Source organism: Coregonus clupeaformis, unplaced genomic scaffold (assembly GCF_020615455.1).
Source record: "Coregonus clupeaformis isolate EN_2021a unplaced genomic scaffold, ASM2061545v1 scaf0125, whole genome shotgun sequence".
NCBI classification, from domain to species: domain Eukaryota; kingdom Metazoa; phylum Chordata; class Actinopteri; order Salmoniformes; family Salmonidae; genus Coregonus; species Coregonus clupeaformis.
Window position 1 is genome coordinate 493,403 of NW_025533580.1, and position 17,268 is coordinate 510,670.

A 17,268-nucleotide genomic window follows, 5' to 3' on the forward strand; every position below is an offset into this window, starting at 1 on the left:
TCCTCGTCAACACTCTCACCTGTGTTAACGAGAGAATGACTGACATGATGTCAGCTGGTCCTTTTGTGGCAGGGCTGAAATGCAGTGGAAATGTTAATTTTTTTATTAAGTTCATTTTCATGGCAAAGAGGGACTTTGCAATTAATTGCAATTCATCTGATCACTCTTCATGACATTCTGGAGTATATACAAATTGCCATCATCAAAACTGAGGCAGCAGACTTTGTGAAAATTATTATTTGTGTCATTCTCAAAACTTTTGACCACGACTGTACATCTGTTGACTGATTTGCTGATTGGTGGAGAGATCGAGTAACAATAAGTGGTCGTGTGTTTATGTGTCTTTGTCAAAAGTCCCCACAAAATGGATGACTCATGTCAACATGCACTTGGCATTGTTACCAACTTTGGACAGATACACTACACTAGTTTGAGGCCTATACTTTTTTAATCCCTTATGTTTTTTAAAGCAGATAATGATTTGGAATATTGGATATTGCGGAGGTGTGTTCTGGTGTGGTAGGTAGGTATTACTGTATGACTGTGCGGTAAGTACTACTGTATGATTTGATGTGTAGAGTTTCATCTGATAATGTTCTGTGTAAATCAAGGAATGCAACTTTAGTAAGTCAGCATCCCTGTCTAAATACCTACGTCATCCTCTTACACGTGATGTGCTCTGTATGAAACATGTGACAGGCACAGAAACCCAGGCCAAGTCAGTTTACGTCAGTGTATATATCCGAATATGAGGTGATACTCTACCTGACTGTTTCCAATCCATTTTATAAACTGGCAGTATGCTAGAAAACAGTGTGTGTGTGTGTGTGTGTGTGTGTGTGTGTGTGTGTGTGTGTGTGTGTGTGTGTGTGTGTGTGTGTGTGTGTGTGTGTGTGTGTGAGTGTGTGTCAGTGGGCTTAGCAGGGGGAGAGGGGGACATGGGGGAGGGGAAGGGTGGTATTTGCAGGAGCACCTGTTCTGTTAGTTTGACAGACAGGTCGGTGTGTGCTGGTTCAGCAGGTCAGAAAGAGAGAGAGAGGGGGGAGAAGGAGAAAGGGGGAAGGAGAGAGATAGAATGATGGAGTGGTGGGAAGAGAGGGAAGTAGGGGGAGAGAGTGGACGAGAGAGAGGTAGCGAGAGAGAGGGAGAGAGAGATGTAAGAAGTCAGGACTACAGGAAGAGAGGGGGAGAGGAATGGAAGAGAAGAGAGGAAGGGAAGACAGGAGAGGAAGTTACAGCTAATTAATTATATTATCTGTACGGTAGATCCAGCTGTAGGCTATATGCCTCAGTCCCTTTAATGATTTTTTAATTGGCAAGATTCGCAAACTTAGGCATGACATGCCAGCAACAAATTCTAAACCTACAAATCCATGCATAACTGACCAAATTATGAAAGACAAGCATTGTTATTTTGAATTCCGTAAAGTGAGTGTGGAAGACATTAAACAATTATGGTTGTCTATCAACAATGACAAGCCACCTGGGTCTGACAACTTGGATGGAAAATTACTGCGGATGATATTGCCACTCCTATTTGCCATCTCTTTGATCTAAGCCTACAGGAAAATGTGTGCCCTCAGGCCTGGAGGGAAGAAAAAGTAATTCCGCTACCCAAGAATAGCAAAGCACCCTTTACTGGCTCAAACAGCCAACCAATCAGCCTGTTACCAACCCTTAGTAATCTTTTGGAAGAAATTGTGATTGACCAGATACAATGCTATAATTAACAACAGATTTTCCACATGCTTATAGGGAAGCGCATTCAACATGCACGGCACTTACACAATTGACTGATGATTGGCTGAGAGAAATTGATAATAAAAAGATTGTGGGAGCTGTTTTGTTAGACTTCAGTGCAGCTTTTGACATTATCGATCATAATCTTCTGCTGGAAAAACACATGTGTTATGGATTTACATCCCCTGCTATATTGTGGATTAAGAGTTACCCGTCTAAAAGAACACAGAGGGTGTTCTTTAATTGAAGCCTCTCCAACATAATTCAGGTAGAGTCAGGCATTCCCTAGGGCGGCTGTCTAGGCCCCTTACTTTTTTCAATCTTTACTAATGACCTGCCACTGGCTCTGAGTAAAGCCTGTGTGTCTATATATGCGGATGACACTATACACGTCGCTACTACAGCGAGTGAAATTACTGCAACACTTAACAAAGAGCTGCAGTCAGTTTCAGAATGGGTGGCAAGAAATAAGTTAGTCCTAAATAATTCAAAAACTAAAAGCATTGTATTTGGGACAAATCATTCACTAAACCCTAAACCTCAACTAAATCTTGTAATGAATAATGTGGAAATTGAGCAAGTTGAGGAGACTAAACTGCTTGGTGTAACCCTGGATTGTAAACTGTCATGGTCAAAACATATTGATGCAACAGTAGCTAAGATGGGGAGAGGTCTGTCCATAATAATGCGCTATTCTGCCTTCTTAACAACAATATCAACAAGGCAGGTCCTACAGGCCCTAGTTTTGTCACACCTGGACTACTGTTTAGTCATGTGGTCATGTGCCACAAAGAGGGACTTAAGAAAAGTACAACTGGCCCAGAACAGAGCAGCAAGACTGGTCCTTAAATGTACACATAGAGCTAACATTAATAATATGCATGTCAATCTCTCATGGCTCAAAGTAGAGGCGAGACTGACTTCATCACTACTTGTTTTTGTAAGAAGTATTGACATGTTGAATGCACCGAGCTGTCTGTTTTAAACTACTAGCACACAGCTCGGACACCCATGCATACCCCACAAGACATGCCACCAGAGGTCTCTTCACAGTCCCCAAGTCCAGAACAGACTATGGGAGGCGCACAGTACTACATAGAGCCATGGCTACATGGAACGCTATTCCCCATCAGGTAACTGATGCAAGCAGTAAAATCAGATTTAAAATCCAGTTAAAAATATACCTTATGAAACAGCAAGGACTGAATTGTCACACACACACAGGTACAAACACACACAACATGCACACTATACACACACGTACACCTGGATTGTGTGTTGTAGTAGAGTAGTGGCCTGAGGGCACACACTTAATGTATTGTGAAATCTGTTGTAAAATGTATTTTAATGTTTGCCGTTTTTATTATAGTGTATATTACTACCTTAATCTTTGCTGAACCCCAGGAAGAGTAGCTGCTGCCTTGACAGGAAGAGCAGCTGCTGCCTTGACAGGAAGAGTAGCTGCTGCCTTGACAGGAAGAGTAGCTGCAGCCTTGACAGGAAGAGTAGCTGCTGCCTTGACAGGAAGAGTAGCTGCTGCCTTGACAGGAAGAGTAGCTGCAGCCTTGACAGGAAGAGTAGCTGCTGCCTTGACAGGAAGAGTAGCTGCTGGGGATCCATAATAAACACAAAAACAAATGGAAAAGAAAGGCATGGTCTAAGTTGCACCATTTTAATGATTACTTTCATGTTCAAGAAAGCATGTCAGAGTGCTCTGGTCTGTCTCTCTTTATCACTCACTGTCAATCCTGTGACAGACACACACACACACACACACACACACACACATATACACACACACACACACACACACACACACACACACACACACACACACACACACACACTGATGGCATTGGAAAAGAGATGATGTAATCGTTGTTTCCTCTGGTTGCCCCCTCCCCCCGTCCGGGACTCCCTTTTTGATTATCACCTGTTACCCTCCTTCTTTTTCTCACTCCCTCGCTCCCTCCCTCCCTCGCTCCCTCCCTCTCTCTCACATTCTGAGTGTTAATCCTATACTGTGTCTGGTGCAGGCTTGGTGCAGGACGTAACCTTTCTCTGTTCCTGGTGACGTGAACCTTCTCTCACACACACTGACACACACACTGACACACTGACACACACTGACACACACACTGACATACACTGACACACACTGACACTCACACTGACACACACTGACACACGCACTGACACACACTGACACACACACTGACACCACACAAACACACAATCAGAATCACACACACTTAACAGACACATACACAAATACATGCATGTGCACAGACCTAATTGTGCACTGTGGTAACCTTGTCGTGCCTCTGAATACAGAAAGGCCTTCTCTCTTTCTTTCTCCACCGCCCCCCCCCCCACACACACACACACACACACACACACACACACACACACACACAGTCTGCAGATGTAAAGGAATCCTTTCCTGAAGCCCTCACTGTCCTTAGCAGAGTAATGCATAATGTGGGTACAGCACAGTGCATTATCAGAATAAGTGTGCCCACAAGTGGCCACAGTCTGCAATGACAGGTATTGCCAATATGCTATCACCGTGGCAACCTACACCAATTCTGAAGGCACTGAGTAGAAGACAATCAGCTAAACCTTGCCCATTCTAACCTCAACCACATGGCCATTAGTGGACTTTAATACATAGTAACAGACAACCTTCCATCCTGTGAGTTCTATCCATAGAGCCTGGTCCTTCTGTTCATATATTTAATGTGGAAGAAGATAAAGTAACAGAAGAGGCTGGTGGGAGGAGCTATAGGAGGACGGGCTCATTGTAAGGCTGGAATGGAATCAATGGAACGGAGTCATACACGTTGTTTCCATGTATTTTATGTGTTTGGTACAATTCCATTAATTCCATTACAGCCATTACAATGAGCCCATCCTCCTATAGCTCCTCCCACCAGCCTCTTCTGGTAACAGTGTATGTGCTGCTGCTAAATCTTTTAAATGTTATTTTGTTTGAGTTTGTGAGTGGTAACATAAAGAGCTTTAAAAGGCAACTCTTTCATCCTCCTCTTCCGCCATGTCTACCTCTTCAATCGCTTGGCTTTGAGCCCTGGGCCACTCAGAGGCCACAGCCTGAGCCACTTCACACTCCCTCCCTCTCTCTCTCTCTCTCTCTCTCTCTGTCGCACACACACACACACACACACACACTAACAAAGACACACACACACCACCCCCACAGCTCTCTGTGTCCATCAGTCCATCTGTCTGTCTGTCACTTCTCTTTGAAGCTCTGTCCAAACTGGATGGGGGGACCAAACACACACACACCCACGTGCGCGTGTGTGCATGCACGCACATGCACACAGCTGCACTGAGGCTTTCACACACCCATCCAGCAAAAAAATCATCATCATCATCTCCATCATCATCATCAGACTTTATAAACTGTCTGATTAATTCAAAAGCGTTGCAACAGCCCAATGGCATCAACAAAGGGAAAGAGACTCTTTTGAATTAATTAGTCATTTTTATGGTAGAGTCACATTTAATTAATGACCACATATGACCTCAGTTAATGTACCTCACAGTGGCCTAACATCAGAGAAACTGCAGTACAGCGTGTCTCCAAAATGGAGGGTCAGGAGTCAGGACCCATCATTGGCTCGTGCCTTGTGGGTAAATACAGGGTCGTGACTCGAACAACATTGATTCTGTACTTTGTACATTTGGTGAATCACCAGAAAGGTTAAGGTGGATCGCAGAACAGAACACACATCAAAAGAACACTGCTGTAGTGTAATAATCTAGTAGTAATACAGTATTGGAGAACAATACTGTAGTATAATAATCTAGTAGTAATACAGTATTGGAGAACAATACTGTAGTATAATAATCTATCACTAATACAGTATTGGAGAACAGTGCTGTAGTGTAATAATCTAGCAGTAATACAGTATTGGAGAACAGTGCTGTAGTGTAATAATCTAGCAGTAATACAGTATTGGAGAACAGTGCTGTAGTGTAATAATCTAGCAGTAATACAGTATTGGAGAACAGTACTGTAGTGTAATAATCTATCAGTAATACAGTATTGGAGAACAGTGCTGTAGTGTAATAATCTATCAGTAATACAGTATTGGAGAACATTACTATAGTGTAATAATCTATCAGTAATACAGTATTGGAGAACAGTACTGTAGTGTAATAATCTATCAGTAATACAGTATTGGAGAACAGTATTGTAGTGTAATAATCTATCAGTAATACAGTATTGGAGAACAGTGCTGTAGTGTAATAATCTAGCAGTAATACAGTATTGGAGAACAGTACTGTAGTGTAATAATCTATCAGTAATACAGTATTGGAGAACAGTATTGTAGTGTAATAATCTATCACTAATACAGTATTGGAGAACAGTGCTGTAGTGTAATAATCTAGCAGTAATACAGTATTGGAGAACAGTGCTGTAGTGTAATAATCTAGCAGTAATACAGTATTGGAGAACAGTGCTGTAGTGTAATAATCTAGCAGTAATACAGTATTGGAGAACAGTGCTGTAGTGTAATAATCTAGCAGTAATACAGTATTGGTATTAATAATGAACCAGTAGCTAGCGCTGTAACTTGCTACTAAGGCCATTCATATGGCAGGTTCCATACTCACATACAGGACTCTGGCCTCTCCTCTCTCTCCCTTTTCTTCTCCTGCACAAGAGTGTTAGGGAGATCAGTGAGATCAGCCTAGAGATCAGTGGCGGCGGCCAACCCTGGGCCTGGAAGGCTGCCATGTGTGCAGGTTTTTGTTCTGGCCAAGCTCTAACTTACCTGTTAGTGCTGTGCTGGAACAAAAACCTGCACACATGGCAGCCCTCCAGGATTGAGATTGTCCTGGTCAGTAGTAATGATATGGTCCTGGTAAGTAGTAATGGTATGGTCCTGGTCAGTAGTAATGGTATGGTCCTGGTCAGTAGTAATGGTATGGTCCTGGTCAGTAGTAATGGTATGGTCCTGGTCAGTAGTAATGGTATGGTCCTGGTCAGTAATAATGGTATGGTCCTGGTCAGTAGTAATGGTATGGTCCTGGTCAGTAGTAATGGTATGGTCCTGGTAAGTAGTTATGGTATGGTCCTGGTCAGTAGTAATGGTATGGTCCTGGTCAGTAATAATGGTATGGTCCTGGTCAGTAGTAATGGTATGGTCCTGGTCAGTAGTAATGGTATGGTCCTGGTAAGTAGTAGTGGTATGGTCCTGGTCAGTATTAATGGTATGGTCCTGGACAGTAGTAATGGTATAGTCCTGGTCAGTAGTAATGGTATGGTCCTAGTCAGTATTAATGGTATGGTCCTGGTAAGTAGTAATGGTATGGTCCTGGTCAGTAGTAATGGTATGGTCCTGGTAAGTAGTAATGGTATGGGCCTGGTCAGTAGTAATGGTATGGTCCTGGTCAGTAGTAATGGTATGGTCCTGGTCAGTAGTAATGGTATGGTCCTGGTCAGTAGTAATGGTATGGTCCTGGTCAGTAATTGTCACGGTTTACTAAGCCAGAACCCAGAAGCAGACCAGGACAAGGTAAGTGGTGTCAAAGGTGAGTGTTTATTTAACTGATCCACGAGTGCAGCTGAATAATCCAGGGAACAGAGCGGGCGGCGTGGATGAGTTGTTGAGGGTGCAGTAGTTGGTCCAATGATGGCTCGGCAGCCGCCGACCATCAGGCAGAGGTGGGGTGAAGGTTCCGGACGAGTGACTGCAGGGAGAACAAAACGGAGGTAAGCATACACAAGCAACCAAGGTGCAAAACAACAAAACTAATGCTCTAAGCTCTAAGACTAGATCCGCTGATAAACATACTGTTCATGGCTAACGATCCGGCAGGGAATGGATGTTAGGCCAGAGCCTAAGAAGGGTGATGATCAGGACCAGGTGTGCAGATTGCTGATGGGATGCAGGTGCGGAAATCAAGAGAGCTCCCGCCTAGCAACGTTGCCCGGCAACCAGGCAGGGAGCGTTCCAGAACCCTCGGGAAACTGGAGATCACGAGCAGAAAGACTAGTACACAGACAGGACCCGACTCAGACTGCCGGGATCGTTACAGTACCCCCTCCGGAACGCCACCGGGCGGACTCCCGGAGCGCCAGGATGGAGGCGGTAGAAGTCACGAATGAGGTCAGCATCTAGGATCTGTCGCCGCGGAATCCAACTCCTCTCTTCAGGACCATACCCCTCCCAGTCCACGAGATACTGGAAACCCCGGCCCCGCCGTCTGGAATCCATGATGCGTCGCACCGTGTAGGCAGGACCACCTCCGATCATCCGAGGAGGAGGAGGAGGAGGCGGAGGAGGCAACAGAGGACTGAGGAAAACAGGCTTGAGGCAGGAGACATGAAAGGTGGGATGGACTCTGAGCGTCCTCGGTAGTTTGAGTCGAACTGCCACCGGATTGATCACCTTCTCCACCACAAACGGACCAATGAACTTCGGTAACAACTTCCTAGACTCAGTCCGTAAAGGAAGATCCCGTGTAGCCAACCAGACCCTATCTCCGATGGTATAGGTGGGAGCGGGGATCCGGCGACGATTCGCCTGGAGCTGATACCGGTCCGAAACTCTAAGGAGTGCCTTTCTGGCCCGATGCCAGGTCCGGTGGCAACGACGAATATGGGCCTGAACAGAAGGCACTGAGAGCTCCTTCTCCTGAGAAGGGAACAAGGGAGGTTGGTAGCCATACAGGCACTGGAAGGGAGACATCCCAGTGGCAGATGTAGGGGAGAGTATTGTGGGCATACTCAACCCAAGGCAACTGAGAGACCCAGGAGGTGGGGTTGGAAGAGACCAGGCAGCGTAGCGTGGATTCCATCTTCTGGTTGGCTCTCTCCGCCTGACCATTAGATTGGGGGTGAAAACCAGATGTGAGACTGACTGTAGCTCCAATGGCCAAACAGAAGGACTTCCAGACAGCAGAGGTAAACTGAGGGCCACGGTCGGAAACGATATCACTGGGCAAACCGTGGACCCTGAAAACCTCCCTAACCAGGATCTCGGACGTCTCCGAGGCAGAGGGAAGCTTGGCAATAGGCACAAAGTGGGCGAACTTGCTGAATCTGTCCACGATAGTCAGAACGACCGTGTTCCCCTCAGAAGCGGGCAACCCAGTGACAAAGTCCAGGGCCAGATGCGACCATGGTCGCCGGGGAATAGGAAGGGGGTGAAGTAGTCCAGAGCTGGGCCGATTGGTACTCTTATTCTGCGCACACACTGGACAGGCAGCAACAAAACCCCGAGTATCCTCGGCCATGGCAGGCCACCAAAAACGTCTGCGAAGAAACGCCATCGTCCGAGCCACGCCAGGGTGACAAGCCATCTTGCTGGCGTGGGACCATTTGAGGACAGCAGGACGAACCGACTCAGGCACAAACAACCGACCGGGTGGACCGTTACCGGGACCGGGCTGCGTCCGAAGGGCCGCCATCACCTCCCTCCTCAATCTTCCACATAACTGCTCCCACGACGCAGTTCCGGGGGAGATTGTCTCGGTCTTGGACCCACTCTCTTCCGTCTTGGAGAACATCCGGGACAAGGCGTCCGCCTTGCCGTTCTTAGATCCAGGTCGGAACGTCAGGGAAAACTTGAATCGTCCGAAAAACAACGCCCACCTGGCCTGGCGGGAGTTGAGACGTCTAGCCGATTGCACGTGAAGCAAGATTCTTGTGGTCAGTCCAGACAATAAACGGTTGCTCCGCCCCTCCAACCAGTGGCGCCACTCCTCCAAGGCAAGTTTCACCGCGAGAAGCTCCCGGTTACCCACATCGTAATTCCTCTCCGCAGGCGAAAGGCGACGAGTAGTAGGCGCAGGGATGGAGTTTACTGTCCGTGGAGCATCGCTGCGACAGGATGGCGCCAACTCCCACATCAGACGCGTCCACTTCAACGGCGAACTGACGGGCCGTGTCCGGTTGAGAGAGAATCGGTGCGTTGGTGAATCGCCTCTTCAAATCCAGAAACGCTCGATCCGCCTCCGGATTCCACTTGAAGGTCCTGATACTGGAAGTCAAGGCAGTTAACGGAGCGGCCACACGGCTGTAATCCCGGATGAATCTGCGGTAGAAATTCGCAAACCCCAAAAATCTCTGGAGCTGCAATCTCGTACCGGGCTGGGCCCATTCCAGAACCGCTCTAACCTTCTCCTGGTCCATCCTAATCTCTCCCCTGGAGATGATGTACCCGAGAAAGGATGTCGTGTGGGCGTGAAACTCGCACTTCTCGGCCTTCACGAACAGGCGATTCTCCAACAATCGCTGCAGAACCTGCCGGACATGCTGGACGTGGTCGGAAGGTTCCTTCGAGAAGATCAGAATGTCATCCAGGTAAACAAACACAAAGAGACCGATCATATCTCTCAGGACGTCGTTCACCATACTCTGGAATACCGCTGGAGCATTGGTCAGTCCAAACGGCATCACCTGATACTCGAAGTGACCCATCGGTGTATTGAAACCCGTCAACCACTCGTCCCCCTCTCTGATCCGGACCATGTGATACGCATTGCGTAGGGTCTAGCTTGGTGAACACCGTAGCACCCTGTAAGGAGTCGAAGGCAGAACTCATCAAGGGCAGGGGATACTTGTTCTTGACCGTGATGTCATTCAACCCCCGATAATCAATACACGGTCGAAGAGAGCCATCCTTCTTACCCACAAAGAAGAATCCTGCCCCCAGGGGGTGATGACGAGGGACGAACGAGACCAGCAGCTAGGGACTCCTTGATGTAGGTCTCCAAAGCCTCACGTTCAGGTCGGGAGATACTGTATAACCTTCCCTTAGGGTAGACAGCTCCAGGGAACAGGTTGATGGCACAATCATATGGTCGGTGGGGAGGGAGTGACAGAGCCTTCTGCTTACTGAACACTTCCCCCAAATCGTGATATGTCTCGGGAACCAGGGACAAATCTGGGGGTTTAGCCTCAATCACCTGACTGGGAACCGAATGGGGACAGGCAGTCTTGAGACAGTTAGCATGACAATCAAGGCTCCAACTCGTTACCTTGCCCGTCACCCAATCGAACGTGGGATTGTGTTCCTTCAGCCAGGGGTATCCAAGGACCAGAGGAACATGGGAAGACGGCAGAATGAAGAATGAAATCATCTCAGAATGATTCCCCGACAACAGCATCTTAACCGGTTCAGTCCTCATCGTGATACGTGCCAGACTACTGCCGTCCAGAGTGGTAGCTTCAATGGCTTCCGGCAATTGCTCCTTGGAAAGCCCCAGCTGTTCCACCAACTCGGCATCAAGAAAGCTTCCATCGGCACCTGAATCGATAAAGCGTTAATCGCTAAGCTCTGATTCCTGTTCTAAGGGTAGCCGGAAACGGGGTCTGACAGAGGTATTGAGAGGTCGAAACTGGCTCGCTAAAAGTCCTCCCAACTTTAGCGAGCCGCGCAGTTTGACGACCGCCGGGAACCAGTGGCGAGGTAATGTCCCGAACCACCACAGTAGAGGCAACAGTTAGTCCTACGTCTGTGTTGGCGCTCCTCCTTGGTTAACCCGTGCCGCCCCACTTGCATGGGTTCAGAATCGGGGAGACAGGACCTCTCCACTAATCCTGTGTGGTGGACGATGATCGACGTATTCTGGTCCAATCCCCGACCCGACTGGCACCTGAGAAGCTGATCGGTTGGACGGGACCCATTGCTTCTCCCTCCTTCGCTCTCGGACTCGATTATCCACCCGAATAGACAAGGCTACCAAGCTGTCCAGGTCACTAGGCTCCGGATAGGAGATCAACTCATCCTTGAGCTGCTCCGACAGACCCTGGTAAAAGGCCGCTTGCAGAGACTCCTCATTCCACCCACTCTCCACAGCCAACGTCTTGAACTCGATCACGAAGTCGGCCACGCTGCGAGTTCCTTGGCGAAGCGAAAACAGGCGCCTAGCTGCGTCCCTCCCTCGGACGGAATGGTCGAAGAGCTTCCTCATCTCGGCCGTGAACCCCTGGTATGAAGCCATGCAGGGATCCTGTCGTTCCCAAACGGCTGAAGCCCACTCCAGCGCTCGACCACGCAGCAACTCAATCACAAAGGCTATCCTAGCTTTGTCTGTGGCATAAGAGTAGGGCTGTAGATCGAACACTAATCCACACTGCATAAGGAAGGAACGGCATCTTCCCAGCTCCCCCTCATATTTATCCGGCGTCGGAACCTTGGGCTCACGGAAGGGCACAGCTCCAGACGCGGCAGGCGAGATGGGTGAAACCGGTAGTGGATCCTCCACCGGAAACTTGCGCTGGTTCTGGACCTCCGTCAGACCGGTAGAAAGGTTCCGAACTGACAACGCGATCTCCTGTAGTACCGTGCTATGATGGCCCAACATCTTCTCCTGATGGGTAATGGCATGGCGAACAGAGTCCAGGTCCGCTGGGTTCATTACTGGCCGGATCGTTCTGTCACGGTTTACTAAGCCAGAACCCAGAAGCAGACCAGGACAAGGTAAGTGGTGTCAAAGGTGAGTGTTTATTTAACTGATCCACGAGTGCAGCTGAATAATCCAGGGAACAGAGCGGGCGGCGTGGATGAGTTGTTGAGGGTGCAGTAGTTGGTCCAATGATGGCTCGGCAGCCGCCGACCATCAGGCAGAGGTGGGGTGAAGGTTCCCGGACGAGTGACTGCAGGGAGAACAAAACGGAGGTAAGCATACACAAGCAACCAAGGTGCAAAACAACAAAACTAATGCTCTAAGCTCTAAGACTAGATCCGCTGATAAACATACTGTTCATGGCTAACGATCCGGCAGGGAATGGATGTTAGGCCAGAGCCTAAGAAGGGTGATGATCAGGACCAGGTGTGCAGATTGCTGATGGGATGCAGGTGCGGAAATCAAGAGAGCTCCCGCCTAGCAACGTTGCCCGGCAACCAGGCAGGGAGCGTTCCAGAACCCTCGGGAAACTGGAGATCACGAGCAGAAAGACTAGTACACAGACAGGACCCGACTCAGACTGCCGGGATCGTTACAGTAATAATGGTATGGTCCTGGTCAGTAGTAATGGTATGGTCCTGGTCAGTAGTAATGGTATGGTCCTGGTAAGTAGTTATGGTATGGTCCTGGTCAATAGTAATGGTATGGTCCTGGTCAGTAATAATGGTATGGTCCTGGTCAGTAGTAATGGTATGGTCGTGGTCAGTAGTAATGGTACGGTCCTGGTAAGTAGTAATGGTATGGTCCTGGTCAGTATTAATGGTATGGTCCTGGACAGTAGTAATGGTATAGTCCTGGTCAGTAGTAATGGTATGGTCCTAGTCAGTATTAATGGTATGGTCCTGGTAAGTAGTAATGGTATGGTCCTGGTCAGTAGTAATGATATGGTCCTGGTCAGTAGGAATGGTATGGTCCTGGTCAGTAGTAATGATATGGTCCTGGTAAGTAGTAATGGTATGGTCCTGGTCAGTAGTAATGGTATAGTCCTGGTCAGTAGTAATGGTATGGTCCTAGTCAGTATTAATGGTATGGTCCTGGTAAGTAGTAATGGTATGGTCCTGGTCAGTAGTAATGGTATGGTCGTAGTCATTAATAATGAACATTACCCTGATGATGCAGAGTACAGAGCCAGGCAGTTCATTTAGGAGATGCACTATTTAATGATGTATCATCAGCGAGGTTCTGCTGGCCTAAAGAAGGCTTCATGGGACAGAAAATGGTTGAAAGGAGAAAAAAACTGAAGCCTGCCTTACAAACCCAATTAGACCCTGGAGACATTCCAACTCTGCAGGTCACAAACCTAGCACATATATCAGCTACCATAGAGACCAGGACAGAAAGACCTGAGTGGATTTCACTGTGAATGATGTCAACGTCATTAAAAAATAAAATGCATTATCTTAATAGATTGACAATTGGCCTGAAAGTATTCAAGTTAATCAAGTATTAAACTTGTATTTAACTTGATTAACTTTATGACCTTGTTTCCATTTCTCCATGACCACTGATCTGACGGACTTGATGGATGGTCCTGAAGGAAAGGAGACTGGTGAAGGATGCCAGAAGGATGCCAGGCACACCATGTACAAATCTTGTAATATACAGTGTAGGTACAGTGCATTCAGGAAGTATTCACACCCTTTCACTTTTTCCACATTTTGTTGTGTTACAGCCTGAATTTAAAATGAATTAAATTGAGATTTTGTGTCACTGGCCTACACACAATATCCCATAATGTCAAAGTGGAATTGTGTTTTTAGATTTTTTAAAAAGTAATTAAAAATTAAAAGCTGAAATGTCTTGAGTCAATAACCCCTTTGTTATGGCAAGCCTGTCACACCCGGATCTGTTTCACCTGTCTTGTGCTTATCTCCACCTCCCACCAGGTGTCTCCCATTTTCCCCATTATCCCCTGTGTATTTATACCTGCGTTTTCTGTTTGTCTGTTGCCAGTTCATCTTGTATTGTCAGGTCGTCCCAGCGTGTTTCCTGTTTTTCCCTGCGCTTCTGCCTGCCCTGACCCTGAGCCTGCCTGCCATTCTGTACCTGCCTGATTCTTACCTGGTTTATGAACTTCTGCCTGCCCTGACCCTGAGCCTGTCTGTCGTCCTGTACCTGTCCAACTCTGATCTGGTTACAAACCTCTGCCTGTCCTCGACCTGCCCTTTTGCCTATTTTCCGTGTTATAATAAATGATCTGAGAACTGAACCATCCTCCTCTGGGTCATATCCTGAGTCGTGATAAAGCCTAAATACGTTCAGGAGTAGAAATTTGCTTAGCAAGTCACTAAATAAGTAGCATGGACTTACTCTATGTGCAATAATAGTGTTTTACATGATTTATGAATGACTACCTCATCTCTGTACCCCATACATACAATTATCTGTAAGGTCCCTGAGTCGAGCAGTGAATTTCAAACACAGATTCAACCACAAAGACCAGGGAGGATTTCCAATGCCTCACAAAGAAGGGCACCTATTGGTAGATGGGTAAAAAAAAAAAAAGCAGACATTGAATATACCTTTGAGCATGGTGAAGTTATTAATTACACTTTGGATGGTGTATTAATACACCCAGTCACTACAAAGATACAGGCGTCCTTCCTAACTCAGTTGCCGGAGAGGAAGGAAACCGCTCAGGGATTTCACCATGAGGCCAATCGTGACTTTAAAACAGTTACAGAGTTGAATGGCTGTGATAGGAGAAAACTGAGGATGGCTCAAGAATGTTGTAGTTACTCAGCCTGGTCTCATAGACTAGACGTAACATAGTAAATGTAAATCTGGGACACTCACAATAGTATGATATGTTACGTTCGGTATGGTTACATAAGACAGAAGGTTACTGAAGGCAAAACCAAAAGGAGGGTGGTTGGTCGGGGTGGATGGGTAGGCATACAATGCGAACGTCTAGCAACGCAAACGTTTCGGTTTCGAATCTCATCACGGACAACTTTAGCATTTTAGTAACTTTTCAACTACTTAGCATGTTAGCTAACTCTTCCCCTAACCCTAACCTTAACTCTTTAACCTAACTCCTAAACTTAACCTTAACCCTAACCCCTAGCCTAGCTAACGTTAGCCACAACAAATTAGAATTCGTAACATATACGTTTTGCAAATTAGTAACATATTGTACGTATTGCAAATCCGTGACATATTTTACATTCGTAAATTCGTAACATATTTACGAATTGTAATTCGTAACATATCATACGAAATGGATGATGGACATCCACAAATGTATACATACCATACGAAACGTAACATATGATACTAAATGAGTGTTGCAGATTTACGTACATAATAATACGAAATGCTCTGAGACCGGGTTGTCTAAATGAGTGGGGGAAAAGGAAGCCTGTACAGAATAAAAATATTCCAAACATGCATCCTGTTTGCAATAAGGCACTAAAGTAACATTTTTAAAAATGTGGCAAAGAAATTAACTTTATGTCCTGAATAAGAAATAACGTTATGTTTGGGGCAAATCAAACACAACACATCAGAGTACCACTCTTCATATTTTCAAGCATGGAGGTGGCTGCATCATGTTATGGGTATGCTTGTTATCGGCAAGGGCTAGGGAGTTTTTTAGGATCAAAATAAACGGAATAGGCAAAATCCTAGAGGAAAAGTCTGCTTTCCAGCAGATACTGGGAGACAAATTCACCTTTCAGCAGGACAACCTAAAACACAAGGCCAAATTTACACTGGAGTTGCTTACCAAGACAACATTGAATGTTCTTGAGTGGCCTAGTAACCGTTTTGACTTAAATTGGCTTGAAAATCTATGTCAAGACTTGAAAATGGCTATCTAGTAATGATCAACAACCAACTTGACAGAGCTTGAAGAATTTTAAAAAGAATAATGTGCAAATGTTGTACAATCCAGGTGTGCAAAGGTCTTAGAGACCCAGAAAGAGACCCAGAAAGACTCACAGCTGTAATCACTGCCAAAGGTGATTCTAACATGTATTGACTCAGGTGTGTGAATACTTATGTAAATTAGATATTTATGTTTTCCATTTTCAATAAATTTGCAAACATTTCTCAAAACATGTTTTCACTTTTTCATTATGGGGTATTGTGTGTATGATAAAAAAAATATATTTAATCCATTTTCAATTCAGGCTGTAACACAACAAAATGTGAAATAAGTCAAGGTGAATATACCTCCTGTAGCTCAGTTGGTAGAGCATGGCGCTTGCAACGCCAGGGTTGTGGGTTTGATTCCCACAGGGGGCCAGTATGAAAAATGTATGCACTCACTAACTGTAAGTCGCTCTGGATAAGAGCGTCTGCTAAATGACTAAAATGTAAATGTATGAATACTTTCTGAAGGCACACAGGGAGGTTTAATTGAAATAAATTAACATTTATCAAAATCTTGAATTGAGTGTCATCAATGGTGCAATCAACAACAACAAAAAATTGGTCAGAATTCTGCATTTAACAAATTAGGGCACCTTGTTTTGAAGGCATAGGCAGCAGAAATCACAATGTAAAAACCATGTAAAAAGGACAAATTGGAGGCTATTGTTCTCAAATTTGAACACAAAATCCAAACTACTCACAGTGTCTTTAATAGTAAGAAAGTTAAATAATCTCACTTAATTATAAGTACAGCTCCCACAAGAGAAGAAACATTTTTAGTAATAAAGAACAATGTTACAATAAAACATAGTGACAGCGCTTTTTACAACATAATTTTTTGTACTTTGGTAGTGCTAATCTATTGTTATAGCAGAATGTCAAAGGGTGACCTTTTTAGAATGTCCATGAACATTTTCTGCCCTATAGTTGTGGAAATGACGAAAATCTAAGGAATACTTGATGGGAAATGGTTTGTGAGATCAGTGATCATTTTCGGACCATGTAAGGGAATGGAAATAAAATACATTCAAGAGAAATGTATAAATAAATATAACCAATGTTCTCATTGGAAAGTACCATTCACATACTTATCATTAAAAAGTCAGTTTCAGTCCCTTTCAGTGTCAGAGTTGTCCAAGTTGGACACAGTGAAGCTACACCACCTTTGCTCTCCTCCTCCTCTCCTCCTCTTCTCCTCCTCCT